Raw genomic sequence first — 16,005 nt, forward strand, 5'->3', positions numbered from 1 at the left:
GACAACAAACATTTTTAACAAAATCATAGAAAAATTTCCAAATTAAGGAGGGATATATTAATGCAGATAAAGGAAACATTTAGAGAAGATAAAAGAAAGTAAAGAGAACATTAGAAAAAAGATGCCTTCTTGTCATACTCAAACCATTAAATATGCAAATTAGTAGTTTATTGCAAATAGAAAATGACTTTTTTTTCTTTCTCTGTTGTTGTTGTTGTGTGTCTTCCACCCCATTGGCTATTAAAATTCACCTGCCTCCTCTTCCTTAGGGTTCCTTGAGACATGAGAGAAGGGAATTAATAGAGACATCCAACTTAGGACTGAGAGTTCTAAGGTCTCTGGACACCAAGGAAGCAAGGCCTTCTTAGAGACAACAGAGATGGTGCACTATGAACTCACAGAGCCTATGGCATTAGCATGCATAGGGCCTGCACAGATCTAAGCCATTGCTGATAGGGAAAGTGGACACAAAGCCCCATCCATAACATAGAAGCGATCTCCAAGTGATAGTTACTAACAATGGAAAACTTGTTTTTCTCCAATGGAGTCTCCTGGGTATACAAACCACACTTAAGGGCAGACCTCATGGCTAGCAGTTGTAGCCAACACAATAAAAAATTAGTGGAATTGTGGCAGATTTCTTTTTGTCTCATAATGCTTTGTCTGGGTACTTTTTTAACCCTAAATGTTTTTTGCTTTATATTGTGCTTTTAATATTCCTTTTATGAGATTTCTATGCCTGTGTAGATATGATTGTTTCCATGTGTATATGTATTTTTGTAGTTTTTCTTCAGCTCTTTGTTTTTTTTTCTGTTTATTCATTTTTCCCATTTCTTTATTATTATTATTAATTATTTGCCAGTTTGTTTTATAATGAGAGAAAGCAAGAAAGGGTGTGGATTTGTGAATATCAAAAGATGGGGAGGATATGAAAAGAATTGGAGGGGGAGAAACTTTAATGAGAATATATTATTTGGAAAATATCTATTTTCAGTAAAAAAAGAAAAGAAAGTAGAAAAAGAGAATCACCAAGTAAAATCCATCAGAATAAGAGCAGATTTCTCAATAGGTATGTGTGTAAGGGGGCCGTGTATGTGTGACAAGAGGACTAGGAATAATTTATTTCAAGTTCTGAAAGGCAACACTCATTAGCGCCTGACTATTATACCAAGCAAAACTACCTGCTAGAATTGAAGAAAAAAAGCATAGCTTTCCCTGATTTTTAAATTTTTTTACAAAAGGCTAACAGAACTCATGACCACTAAATAAGCTAGTTCTACCACAGATAATTGAAGGAATCCTCCAAACTAAAGAAAAAGATAAACACAGCTAAGAGGCTACTGAATAAATTGTGAGGCTCTGCCAGTGTCTGGCAAATATAGAAGTGGATGCTCACAGTCAGCTATTGTATGGAACACAGGGCCCCCAATGGAGGAGCTAGAGAAAGTACCCAAGGAGCTAAAGGGGTCTGCAACCCTATAGGTGGAACAACAATATGAACTAACCAGTACCCCCGGAGCTCGTGTCTCTAGCTGCATATGTAGCAGAAGATGGCCTAGTCGGCCATCATTGGGAAGAGAGGCCCCTTGATCTTGCAAACTTTATATGCCCCAGTACAGGGGAACACCAGGGCCAAGAAGTAGGAGTGGGTGGGTAGGGGAGCAGGGGGGGGGAGTATAGGGGACTTTTGGGATAGCATTTGAAATGTAAATAAAGAAAATACTTAATAAAAAATTGGAAAAATGCCACTAAAATAATAATACATCTAGAGAAAATAGAAAAACATGAAACTACAAAATTATCAAAGTGGCAAAAACCAATATATATCTTTCAATAATACTTCTGAATAATCAATATCTCGAATTCCCAGTTAAAAGACACAGTATTCATACTTAGAATATAAAAATAACTTAAATAGTAAATGACAAGGATATAAACAACCCAATAAAAATGGGCTGTTGAACAAATTAGAGTTCCCAGAAGAATAAAGGAAAATACCTAAAAAATATTTTTAAAGTGGCTGGTATCCTTAGCCATCAATGAAATGCAAATTAAAAGTATTTTAAAGTCTATTAGACTTAGTCATAATGGTTATTACTAAGAAAACAAAACCAGAAAATACTTGTATGTAGGGGAATAAAAGCTTAATTTTATTAGCAAGAGTATAAACTAGTACAGACAGTATGGAAATCAGTCTGGAGGTTTCTCAAAAAGCTAAAAATACAATTATTAAATGACTTGACTGTACTGATCCTAGTCATATACCCCAAACATTCTATATCTTTCCTCAGAGATACCTGGCACACCCATGCTCATTATGAATATATTCACAATAGTTAGAAAATGTCATTCTAGATGTTCATCAACAGATGAATGGATAATACAACTTTGATACATAAATACAATGACATTTTATTCAACCATAAGGGTAAAGTTATGAAATTCGCAGAAAAATGAGGGAACTGCAATATATAAAAAAATGAGGCTCAGAAAAGTTATTTGTTCTCTTTTTAGTGTGGTTCTGTACTTTTTAACTTTTAATTAATTTATTATTTGTGTGTGTGTGTGTGCGTGTGTGTGCTCACACTCACATGCATGTGCACACACATGCACTTGAAGGCATACATGTGCTATAGCATGAATGTGAAAGTCAACGTTAGAGAGTTGGTTCTCTCCTTCCACCAAGTTAGAAGGGGTCAAAAGATCAAACTAAGGCCATCAGGCTTATTGTGCACTTTTACATATGTGTATTTATGTGGAAATAAACACAGATGTCAGGAAACTAGAAGCGTGAGTCATGATACGTGTAAATGAAGCTTTAAGGGAGAGAGTGAAAGTAATACACCTGTGATTGAAAGTAGAAGAGGGACTACCAACTGCAGAAGAGTAAAAGCAGTAACAGGGAGAAAGGGTGAGAAGATGGAGGTGGAGGGCAGCTCTCAGTGTGATGACAATGCCATGAGGACACATTTTGAAAGCTAATTAAAAATTTAAAAATATATAAATCAATTTAACTCCGTTCTTACTAATACACAAAACCACATATTAGTGGTTGCTACAGCACAGTTCACTACTTATATATTCTGTATAGTGTTTAAATCTAGTTAAATATATCTCTCTCCTGAAATACTTTTTAAATATGAAAAGTCTTTTTCCAAGCATTTTTAAATTGCAGAACTGTAACTCTTGCTTTCACTCCCATTGCTGGGAATTAAATTCATGGCCTTGGATATGCAAGGCAAATACTCTAAGGGACTACGTCCCAGCCTGTGATATACTATTTTCTGAAGTCATTTTACTGTGCAATAGTACTGAAGGACAGAAACTGAAGTAGGGACAACAGTATAGATTTCTACCAAACTTTTTTTTATGGTAAGGAATGTCCACATGGAGGATTAATATTCACAAATCCCAACATATAGCACATGATTTCCCTACAGCTTCTGCCCAATTATGCCTCGCACTATAGAGAAAGTTTGCTCAGAAGGGCTGTTTTTTGTGTTGATCATTTTGTATATGTATATAATGCATTGTGGTCATATTCACTCTTTACATACTGAGCCCATTTTTCTTCGTAGGTTGTCTCCTATGTTTATGTCTTTTTTTTTTTTCAAAAAGAGGACTCCTTACCATGGCAAATATTAATTACCAAGAGCTTCTCATGGTACAGTAGAGCCCCTCATTTGTCCCTTTGCCATTCATAATTAAATGTTCCAGTTTTGTGTAGATCTTCTTCAGGTAACTGTAGCCACAGACACTATGTGTTCATGAGTACAACAGCCTTGTCACTTCCAGCTAAGAGCATCCTATTTTTATAGCCTTTCTGCTCCTTCTTACATGGTGCTCCCTGGAACTTGGGTGGGGTGATGTAGATATCCCACAAGGAACTGGGAGCTCTGAAGTCTACTTATTTTCAACACATTGGCCAGTATTGAGTTTCTCTCGTAACCATCACCAACTACAAAAAGGAGCTTCTCTGACTAAGGTAAGGAGAATCATTAGTCCATGAATATAAACATGAGTATTTAGAAGAAAAAAAAATGACTACATGTCCCTTTAACAAAACATCATAGTAGACACCCCCCCACCCCCCAAGGCAGCCATGGTTGTGTATTACCTCAAATGTGGCAGTTTTCAAATCTTATCAGAAAGTTGTTCCACAAATAGTCATGTCACTACTGTACCAGTGAGCATATCCTGAGAGGTCACTATTGTAGTATGCAAGGTCCATACTGAGTGTCTGTTACTGACCCCTCCTTAGAGCCTCTGCAGCCTTTTTGGTCAACAATTCTTAGAAATATATCACATATCTGGCACTAGGATTTTGTTTAAGAACTTATGGCTTCTGGGAGTAGAATTATCCACCTGTTCAAGGCACCACTATTAAAACTCATTATCTGTTTAAGTTACATTCTTAGTTTACTTAGAAAGCTGTAGATTTTGATTTGACTTTTTCCTACACTCTTAGTAAGATCAACCGTCTCTCCACTCCCACCACATTCCTGGTTCTATGAAAACTTTCCACACCTATTTCTCTGCCTATCTGCTGTCATATCACATGTATTTTACAATCCTTCCCCCACCCCAACCCAGTGGTTTCTTTCTTGATTCTTAGCCTTTCTAGAGACACACACTTCAACTTAAATACAAAAGTATAAAAATTCGGAAATAGGATCTATACATGAGAGAGAACATATGACATTTGGAGCCTTGGAATTGTCGCTCAGCATAATATTTTTGAATCAAATCTGTTTTCCTGAAATTTTCAAGTTCTGAATAGAATTTTAGTGTGTGTGTGTGTGTGTGTGTGTGTGTGTGTGTGTTTCTATTCTTTCACCCCATCTGTTATCTATCTTTAAGGGTGAAATATGTTTCTTAGAAGCAGCAAAAAAAAAAAAAAAGTTCTGTTTTCAGATTTACTCTTCAACTCTGTGTACTTTGATCAAGTAACTGGTATTTAGGCTTATTATTAAAATATATGTATTGCTTTCTGTTACTAATTTTGTAGTATTTGCTGTTTAATAGTCCTCTTTTATTTATCAACTCTTCTGAGATCATTCTTTTCCTCCTTGGCTTCTAGGAGATGTTTCTTCTTGCATCCATAGTACTTCCTTCTAGCATTCTCTATAGAGTTTGCTTAGTTGTCATGGATCTTTTACTTTGCTTTTCCTCCATGGTGATGGCAAGTTTTTATTTCTCCTTCTATTATGACAGATAGCTGTGCTTGGTGTAGCAGTTATGTGTGTTGGCAGCTGTGGTCTTTTAGAACCTAAAATGCATTTTCCATGCCAGAAGGCTTTTAGAATTTCCACTGAAAATTTGGCTCTATTCTAATGCATCTATATTCAAGTCATTCCTTTTCTTTTGCAGTTTTCCATAGTCTTTTTCACTCTATATTTAGGATTTGATTACTATATGATGTATGGGATTAATTTTTGGGTCCCATCTATTTGGTATTCTGTATTCCTCTTGTACTTGGTTGGGCATCTCTTTCTATAGATTTGGGGAATTTTCTTCTATGATTTTATAGATAATATTTTCTATGTTTTTGATGTGGAATTCTTCTCCTTCTATGACCACAGTTTTCAGGTTGAGACTTTATAAGATTCCAAAAGTCTTGTATTTTCCATTCCTGTGGTTTTTAGTGTATTAATGATCCAATCCTTCTGTCTGTCTTCAATCCTGATACTCTGCCAAGAGCCATGCTTCCCCCCTGAGATTGTCATTTGACTTCTGAAGTCTTTTATTCCAGCAATCTTTTAAGTTTAGTATTTTTTTTCAATATTTCTACCTCTACATTGAATTCCACTTTCCTATCCTGAATTAACTTTCTTATTCATTTAACTATTTGCTTATATTCTCTTGGAATTCATTTGGATAATTGTTTGTATGCCCTATGAATTTATTCATGAATTTATTTGTGCCCTCTGATTCATTAGACTATGTTTATAATCATTCTTTTGGAATTTCTTACCTGGAATTTTATCTAAGCTGCCATCATTGAAGGTTGTCCTAGTCAGTTTTTCTATTGCTGTGATAAAACACCATGACCAAAAGCAAATGGGGCAGAAAGGAGTTTATTTAATCTTAAAGCTATTGGGTCACACTACATCACTGAGGGAAGTCAGGACAGTAACTCAAGGAAGAAGCCTGGAAGACAGAAACTGAAGCAGAGGTCATGGATGAATACTGTCTTGCTCCCCAAGGCTTGCTTAAAGCCACCTGCCAAGAGCTGTCACCACTCACAAAGGGCTGGACTTTCCTACACCATCAATCAAGAAATCGGCCTGTGGCTTGTATGGTATGAGCATTTTCTCAATCGAGCTTCCCTCTTCTGAAAGGACTCTACTTTGTGTCAAGTTAATATACAACTAGCCAGCACAATTGACCCCTGCAAATTTGACACATGTTTGTTTCCAAATGGTATGTTAATATTAATATCACAATCCAAAAAATTAAAATTTAAAAATCTTACAATATTTACAAATTTAAATACTTTATAAGTTCAGTGTCTATAAAATATTCACCATTACTCTAAAGCCCCCAAAGTCTTTTCAAAATACTCCAAGTTCCTGTGGTGTCCTTGACCTCTCTGGTTCCTTCAATCCTTCCTCTCCCTCTTCTACAGGACTCCCTAAACTGCACTTAATGTTTGGCTGGGTCTCTGTATCAGTTTCCATCAGTTGCTCGGTGAAGCTTCTCCGGTGACAGTTACACTAGGCTCCTGTCTGCAAGTATAGCAGAGTGTCAGGGGTGGGCTCCCTCTCAAGGTGTGGGACTCAAGCTGGACCAGTCGTTTGTTGGCCCTTCCCTCAAATTCTGCACCATCTTTTACCCCTGCACATCTTGTAGGCAGCAAAAATGGTGGGTCTAATGGTTCCTTCCATTGGAAATCTTGCCTGGTTACAGAGATGGCTGGTTCGGGTTCCATGTCCTCCATTGTTAAGAGTCTTAGCCTCCCTCATCGATTACTGGAACTTTCCATTGTCCTAGGTTTCTAGCTCATCCTAAAGATTCCTCCTCCTTCCAGTTGTCTCTCCCAGTTCTCTCTCCCTCTGACCTTCCCACACCTCATCCCCCTCTCCTACCCAGTCTCCTCCTTCCATGCAGTCCCAATGTCTAATCCATTTCCTCTTCTCAGTGAGATTCAGTGTTCCCCTGTGGGCATCCCTTGTTACTTAGCTTCTTTTGGTTTGTGGCTTGTCAGATGTTTTTCCTGTACTGTATGACTATTATAAACTTATAAGTGAGTATTTACCATGTTTGTCTTTCTGGGAACCTACAAAATCAGTTACTTGGGTCTACAGGGGGGAGTCATAGAGACTGAACTGTCAATCAGAGAACATGCATGGGCTGGACCCAGGTTCTTTGCACACATGGTAACAGTCCTGCATCTGAGTCTTCATGTGTGATTCCTAAAGCTAAAGCAGGGACTAACTCTGACTACCTTACCTGCCTTTGCATCCCTTTCTCTTAACTGGGCTGCAATGTCTAGAAGAAGATGTGCCTAGTCTTACTGCAAGTTGATATGCTAAGACTGGTTGATATCCACGGGAGGCCTCCCACTTTCTGAGGAGAAGGGAAGGAGGGGTGAATGAGATTGGGGGAGAGGTAAGAGGGAGAGACTGGGAGGAGAGCTGCTAGGAGAAGCTGTAATAGAGATATAAAATAATTATTAAAAACCCAAATTCTTTTTGAGACATTGGAACTATTTTAACTGTGGCCTCTTGTAAAATCAAAAACAGATTAAAAACTTTCTTATTCCAAGAAGGAAGAATCAGGGCACAGAAACAATCAGATCAGTGCAAAACCAAAATCCAGCAGTGTAAAGCTCTATGTCAGGCATCTTGGAGTCCCTTAGAATTTTCTGGATTAGCCAGCCATTCATTGCAAAATCAGCTTGTTGCATAGAGACACACTTGTGCATGACCCCTTCAGTCCTGAGGTTTTCACTGCTGCTGAAGCTGGACCTTCACCAATGGCCTGCCCTAACTTCTCACAGTGGCAAGGCAAGCCTCTGCTTTTCCTCATGTCTCCTTTGAAGCCAGTACTACCCAGAGAACTCTTATATTACGAAATTCCGCTGGCAGCATGAGACGCAACTGCAACCTCTGCTGCCTTTGTATAATAGCTTGCCTCTGTGTCCTGAAGAAACACTTTCCTGAAGACTTTGATGTCTCAGCAAAAACTTTACTTCCACAGATTCTTAATCCAAACTATTCCATGTGGCCCCTGATAGAGTCGTTGATCCCCTTTAAAATGTCATAATCCAGACTTTCCTTATCTGTATTGTTCTCAGAGTTATTCTCTAAGAACCCACAGTATATCCACTGAGCTCTGAGAATTCTGGTTTTTTCCAGCCCAAAGCTCCATGGTTCTTTTCAGAATCCTCCCCAAAGTATATACCTACATCTGTCATAGCAGGCCTGCATGATTCTGACACCAATTTATGTCTTAGTTGGGGTTTTTATTGCTTCGATTAAATACCATGACCAAAAGCAACTTGAAGAGGTAAGGATTTATTTTGCTTACACTTCCATATCTTATTCATTCTGTCATAGGAGGAAGCTAGGTCAAGAAGTTAAGCAGGGCAGGAACCTGAATACAGAAACAATGCAGAGACCATAATGCTGCTTACTGACTTGTTCACCATGGCTTTCTCAGCCTGCTTTCTTATAAAACCTAGGACCCCCTACCCAGGGGAATTACCACCCACAATGGACTGGGCCTTCTAACATCAATCAAGAAAATGACTGCAGGTTTGGTCATAGGCCTGTCTGGTAGTAATATTTTCTCAAATGAGATTCCCTCTGCTAAGCTAAAAGGACTCTAAGTTTTGTGAAGTTAGTAGAAAACTATCCATCATAGAGGTCAGTCACGCTTACGGGATTGGTAATTTTTGTAGAGACATAGTTGTCTTGGTCTTTTGTGTTACTCGTGTTTTAGCATTGAAAATTACACACACAAAGTTAATTGATTAGTTGTAACTCTCTGGCATATCTGTGTTAAGCAAGACTTTAGACTTGTCTGAATTCCCTACATTTAGCTCATCTCAACTTGGTTTGCTGCTGCTTGAAGTTCAGCTGTAGACATACGTGGTGCGAGATTATGAATGGAGCAGCTGAACTGATTTGGCCTAGGATCAAGGGAATGGCCTCTGACCACACAAATTGGATTCTATGCTACCTCAGTAACAAGGGATTGCACCAGGGTCAGGATGTGGTAATGTATTCTCTGACCTCATGACCCAGGGTGTGTGATGTATAGTGGGAACTTCACTGGTGGCAGAGGTCAGTTGTTCTCTGACAGCACAGCTGAGATGCATGTGCTATCTAGTCTGAGGCAGGGAAGTGATTTTAATATCCTCTGACCTCAGGATTATGAAGGATGTGGTGGCGTGGGAGCTGGCCTGGGGGTAGGGTACAAGTTTGTATCCTCTAACTTTATGAGTTGGGGTACATTCAATACAGCAATGGCTGTGATGGGAGTAGAATGGGGGACATTAGAACTTCTGATCTTATGCTACCTGGTAGAAGCTGCCCCTGACCAAAATGTGCTTTTAAATTAAAGTTTCCATTGATTATGGAAAAATCATGACCCCTACGCTGATTAGTGCATTTTGAAACAACTATTTCAATTGCAATGTAAAACTGTAAAACTACTTTAAAAATGCAAGATTCAACATACATTTTTATAGACCACTGTAAAGACTTCTTAACTGTAAGCTTTCATATATTTGAATGTGTGCTGTTGAACACAACTCAGGCTGTTGCTAAGACTATAGGCTATTCTCCATAAACTGACATCAAGGCATTATTGCTGAAGATAATACCTATAACAACTCATTGAACATGGAGAAGTCAAGCTGGTACCTACATAGAGCCTTCACCCCTATGATCTAACATTCTTGGTACAGGAAGATACTCTTTATTTTTTACACTGGTAGATTAGTGCCCTGCTTAGCCTTCATCAGAGAAGCTTCCTCCTGTAGCAGATGAGAAAAAATCTGGAGACCCATAGCCAGACATTATACAGAGAGTGAGAGATCTTGGAATACTACACCCTAAGTGGGATGGCTCTATGTAACCTCTCCTTTCTGGAATTAGGCAACCCTGTGATGGGGGAGGGAGACAGAGTGTAAGAGCCAGAGGGGATAGAGGACAAGGAGAAATCAAAGCCCTCTAAATCAATATGATCAAATCTTATATGAGGCATCAGGCACAGAATCAGGTCCTCTGCATCTGTATTATGGCTTTCAGTGTAACGTTTCTATGGGATTTGTGAATGTGCAAATTGATTGTGTTTCTTCTCTTTGGGTATTTTTCCTCACATTGACTTTCATTGTCCATCTTAGAAATTATAGTTTGGTTTTATCTTTTTATATGTTATTATATTATATTATTATCTCTTGTAAGTATTTTCTTCTCTAATGAGAGACAGAAAGGGAGTGGATCTGAATGGGAGGGCAGTTGTGGGAGCGGTGGGGCTGGGGGGAGTAGAGGGAGAGGAAATCATAATCAGGATATTATGTGAGAAAAAGAATCTATTTCCAATTTTTTTTAAAAAAAGGAAAAATTCAATATCCCAACTAGAAAACTCAAAGTATTACAAGTAGACTTAATCAAGCAGAATATAGAATATCGGGACTCAAAGAGAAGGCAGAGGTTCTAGACAAAGGAAGCAAGGAATACAAACAACATTTATTAGCACAGGAAAGGAACACACCACAAATATGGAACACTATGAAAAAAAAACCCTCAAATTTGTTCAACCTTCAAATACAGAGAGAGATGAGGAAAAAGAATCCCAAGTCAATGGCATAGACGAGATCTTCACCAAGATCATAGAAGAAAACTTCCCCCAACTAAAGAAAGGTACACTCATATGAATATGAGAATCATAAACACCATGACAAGGCCAGAAAAGAAAACCTCATGGTATATCATAGTTAAAACATTAAATATACATTAAAAATAAAGTTTATTGAAACTGCAAGGAAAAAAAACCTCAAGTCACAAATAAAGGAAAATCCATCAAAATACTAGCTGAACTCTCAATAGAAACTTTGAAACTTAGAAGAGCCTCAGGGAGTGCATTGAAGCCCTAAAAGACTGTGGCAGTCAAGCTAAAATGATATACCCAGCAAAACATTCTGAAGGATTGAAGGAGAAAGGCAAATTTTCCATGACACAAACAACCTAAAACATTTTATATCCAAAACACTAAACCTAAAGAAAATGTAGGAGCTATATTTCTGTGGAAAGAAATACCAAATCATGATTACTAAAACACTAAATACTACCAAGAATACAAAGAACACCAAAACCAACAATTTGACCATAATCAAAAAACAGATCTAAATGATAACTTTAAATACTAAAGGCCTCAATTCTATAATCAAAATACAGACTGACTGACTGGGTCAATCAACAAAATCCATTCATTTGTTGTCTACAAGAAACACATCTTAGCTTTAAAGATAGGTGTCCCCTTAGAGTAAAAGAAAGGACAAAAGTACTCACACCAAATGAGACCAGGAAGCCAGCAAGCATGGGTGTCCCAAGATCTGATAAAAATAGATCTCAAAGTAAAATTGACCAGAAGAGAGAAGAGGGGACACCTCATTCAAATCAAGGGGAGAATTAGCCAAGAAGACCAAGTCCCTATCCTGAGCATATGTGTACTAATCTCTGGGTGTCCAATTCCAGAAAAAAAATCTACTACTGGATTTAAAGACACAGATTAACAACAATTCATTAATATTAGGTGATTTCAATAGCCCACCTTAAAACAAAACAACAGAATTAATCGATATCATGCATTCAATGGACTTAACAAATACCTATAAAACATTATATCCAAATACCAAAGACTTCTAATGAGCAACACATTAAAGCTTTTCTTAAAAAGGCTCATATTTTGTGCCTATTTTAGATGAATAATAAAATATTATGTTTATTTTATTATAATGATTTCATTAAAAATAAAATAAAACAAATCTTTAATATTAAAAAGGATTGAAAGCATCCCCTTTATCCTGTCTGCACCACAATGAAACTTAAACAACTCCTTACTAAATGATGCATGGGCCAAAGAAGAAATCAAGAAGTAAAAAACTTTCTGGAAGGAGAAGTAACAAAAATGAAAGCAAAAGACAACAAAACCTCTGAAGTATATTGAAAGCAGTTCTGAGGAGAAGGTTGTGGCTTTAAGTGCCTACATTAAAAGTGGTTTATGCTGAAACACAAAAATTTGAAAGGAGAAAAATGGGACAAATCAAATCAGAAATTATCAACAGTAAGAAATAAATTTTAAAAAACTAGACAAAGAAACAATATAGTTTGAACAAAATAAATGAATCTAAAAACTGGTTCTTTGAGAATTTAAACAACTTTGACAGACCCTTTGCCCAACTAGCCAAAACACACACACACACAAAACAAACAAACAAAAACCCAAAAGGCAAAAGAAACAAAGAAAGGAAGAACCCAAACTAACAAAATCAAATATTATAGGGAAATATTATAAAATACAAAGAAGACATCCAGAATTTAGTTTAATTAAACAACTTACTCCTTTATATTTGAAAACGTAACTAAAAGCAGTGGATTTTAAGAAATGGCCAGACTACCAAATCAAATAAAGAAGTATTCAACCAAAATAGGAATGTTTGAAACTAATAAAAACAGCCTTCTAAGGGTTAAAAAAAAATGTCCAGGACAGATAGATTCAAGCAGAATTCTACCAGACATTCAAAGAATTAAGGCTGACAATTGAAAAGTGGAAATCTATTGCACAGTTAGAAACAATCAACTTGGAGGAGAAGAAGAAGAAGAAGAAGAAGAAGAAGAAGAAGAAGAAGAAGAAGAAGAAGAAGAAGAAGAAGAAGAAGAAGAAGAAGAAGAAGAAGAGGAGAAGGAGGAGGAGGAGGAGGAGGGAGCAGTAGCAACAGCCCCTTGGATGGGAGAGAATTTTTGCCAACTAAACATCTAATAGAGGATTAATGTCCAGAATATATAAAAACTTCAAAAAACAAGGAGTCAAAATCAAAAGACCTATTGAAAAATGGGCATAGGACCTAAAGAGAGAAGTCTCAAAATGAGGGGGGAAATGGCTAAGAAATATCTCAAAAAATGTTCACCCGGTCCTAATGGATACATCTACTAAACACTCCCATACAAGGGTTCAGGGAAACATGGTGGAATATGGAGTGGAAAGACTATAAGGGACAGAAAATCAAGGAGTTCGCTGTAAGGTTTTGTTGACTAGTAATACCAGAAGCTGTGTCCATAAAGTCTCACTAACATGACTGCTCAAACCCGAGCTGATGAAGAAGGACACCAGTAGACATGCCATGGTGGATGGGGTAAAGCCCATGAAGCCCCAGCCCTGCACAAGGAACTACAAACAACCGAGGGATGCTGAGAGTGGGAAGTGTAGTCTTCCCAGGGAATAGCACTTCCTACTGACCCAATGGTCAGCCCTGAAAACACACACACACACACACACACACACACACACACACGTAACGGTATAAAGGCTGAGCAGGTGAGCAGGTTCTATTTAGGAATATATATGTATATAAATTACACACACACACACACACACACACACACACACACACACACATATATATATATATATATATATATATATATATATATATATATATATCCATGTGTGACTCTAAAATAACAAGGAGGGATATATGGGAGGGTTTGGAGGGGGGAAAAAAGAAGGCAAGATGTAATTATATTGTAAATAAAAATTGAAATCAAAGTTAAAAAGTCAATAAATTTCAAAGGGACAGTTTTTGACATTATATATGCTTCAATTCAATACTTACTTATTAACAATTTATCTCACGGAAATGAATTACCATATTAAATAATCATACAATTGTACAAAGACTTTATATATATGAATACTCTATGAATACTCTATGACTATTGGCATAATAGTAGATAAGTTAAGCAGTGTTCATGACTGGAGTTGTTTCTTAGTGGCAGAACACTTGAACGTGCATAAGTAAGGTTCTAGGTCCCATCCTCAGTAGTGGCAAAAGGGGGGAAAAATCAATGTTTCTGCTCTTTTTCACTGGCACATATACTGAAAGTGGAACGACACAGATAAGATTCACATGGCTCCTGAAAATGGATAACACACAAATTCATGAAGCATTTCATACTCTTTTTTTAAAAGTAGTATTTGTACAAGCATTCATTGGAATTAGAGAAGCCATTACAAGTGATAAGCAGGAAGTTTGACAATAGTTGCAATTGCTATCCTAATTAATTATGATTAGAATTAGTTCAACATAGCACTATCCATTAATGAAGCGGAAGCTTCAAGCGTCATGCCCCTTCCCTCTGACAGCCACAGTGCTGTCATGCTCATCCCCTCCTTAGAGTAAAGAAATCTGTGGCAGCTCTCTAACCATTATGAGTAAATGCTCAGAGACTGGCAGAGCACTGCAAGTAAACGCTTCGTGAGAAGACCTAAGACATTTTAAAACAGTTTTTGTATGTAGCCCAGGTTAGACTGGACTTCTAGACCCTCTTATTTAACCCTACCAAATGCTGACATTCCAAGTGTGAGTCACCATGCCAGGAAAGGTTTAAAATTTTTCTTTTATTACTTTTAGACCATTGAGATAAAATTATGTTATTTCTCCCTTCCTATTGAAATAAAATTATGTTATTTCCCTTTTTTCTCTCCAGCCCTCTGAGACAACCTCCCTATAGCCCCTTCATGCCATCCCACTCGCAAGTTGAGAGCCTTTCTCATTTATTATTGTAACGTTAAATATGTGTGTGGCATGCACGCACGTGCCTGCTGAGTCCATTTTTGTTGACAGTGTGTAATTGGTTTCAAGGCTGTTTGCTCTGGGTTGGACAACCCATGAAGGCGCGCATCCCTGAGAGAGGTTACTTTCCCTTCTCTCAGCTCTCATTAGTTCTTCATCTCATCGCAGTCCATGAATATTTCCCCTTCTACGTTAACATGTCTATTGACAGTTACATTTCTCTGGTCTTGTTTTAGCAGCCATTTCCAGGAGAGACTGTTTCACAAAAATACTGGTTCTTACAAACTTCTTGGCCTCTTGTCCATGATGTTTCCTGAGGCATCGAAACAGGAACTATGACGTAGACCAGTGGAGGCTGGGTTCTTCAGTCTGTTGATCACTGGGTTGTGTCTAGATGTGGTTTTCTGTCCGGATCAGCAGGACCCAGTTATTTGTGGGTACGAGGAGAACCGCAAACCTGCAAGAGAAACGGGCAGGAATAAAGAGAGAGACGAAGGAAGATTCCTGTCAAGGTCTAAGTTTACTAGGTTGAAAAAGCCAGGTTATAAGCACACAGTGAGGGGAAATAGGGAGGGGCTGAGGGGGAATTAACAAAGAACAAAGAAGTAGGCATCTGGGGACATAAAGGCTGAATTCTGACTGCAGGCAGGAGGCACCCTGAGTGCCTCAGGAATGTAGATTCCTCCTTAACAGCCCGGGGTGTCAAGCTGGGCTCAGCACATAACTCAGGTCCTTAGAAGTCTTGGGAGTCAGGAAGAGATAAGGAAGAGGGGACTATAATTCAAATCTTTAGGGTCTAAGTGCCAGGAAGGGATAGGGAGGTGACTGGCTCCTAACACAAGGCCATTTGGCTTATTAGGGTGGGAAACTGCGAAAGGCTTACTTTCTCACGGTAAGTTCTCCAACAGTTTTCTGAGATTTTTTTCCTCTGTCTTTTGTGAAGAGAGGCTTCTTTGATGAACTGTAGTATAATGATAAGATTTAGAGTGTCATAAGGAATGATGCTGGTCTTGCAAAGCAGTGCTGGTAGATTCTTTTCTAAGAGTCATGACTGCAGAAGCTGGCTAGTTTAGTTTAGCTGGCAAGCTTCCCTCCTGTTGAGTAGGACTTAAGTCCAATTAGCCAGCTATTTGTTGCCACCAAAATGTGAGTGCCATTTCTTGCACCTTTCTGGGTATCTTGCTATGCTGTTCATTGCT

General features: G+C 38.0%; 1 non-coding gene across 1 annotated transcript; it reads left to right on the forward strand.

Moving 5' to 3' along the window:
• Positions 1-14,084: 14,084 nt before the first annotated feature.
• Gm25623 lies at positions 14,085-14,192 on the forward strand. Its single transcript, XR_003955456.1, has one exon. It is a non-coding gene; the product is annotated as a U6 spliceosomal RNA (small nuclear RNA).
• Positions 14,193-16,005: the final 1,813 nt, after the last annotated feature.

The sequence above is a fragment of the Mus musculus genome, chromosome 4 (assembly GCF_000001635.26).
Source record: "Mus musculus strain C57BL/6J chromosome 4, GRCm38.p6 C57BL/6J".
In the NCBI taxonomy this organism is placed as follows: Eukaryota; Metazoa; Chordata; class Mammalia; order Rodentia; family Muridae; genus Mus; species Mus musculus.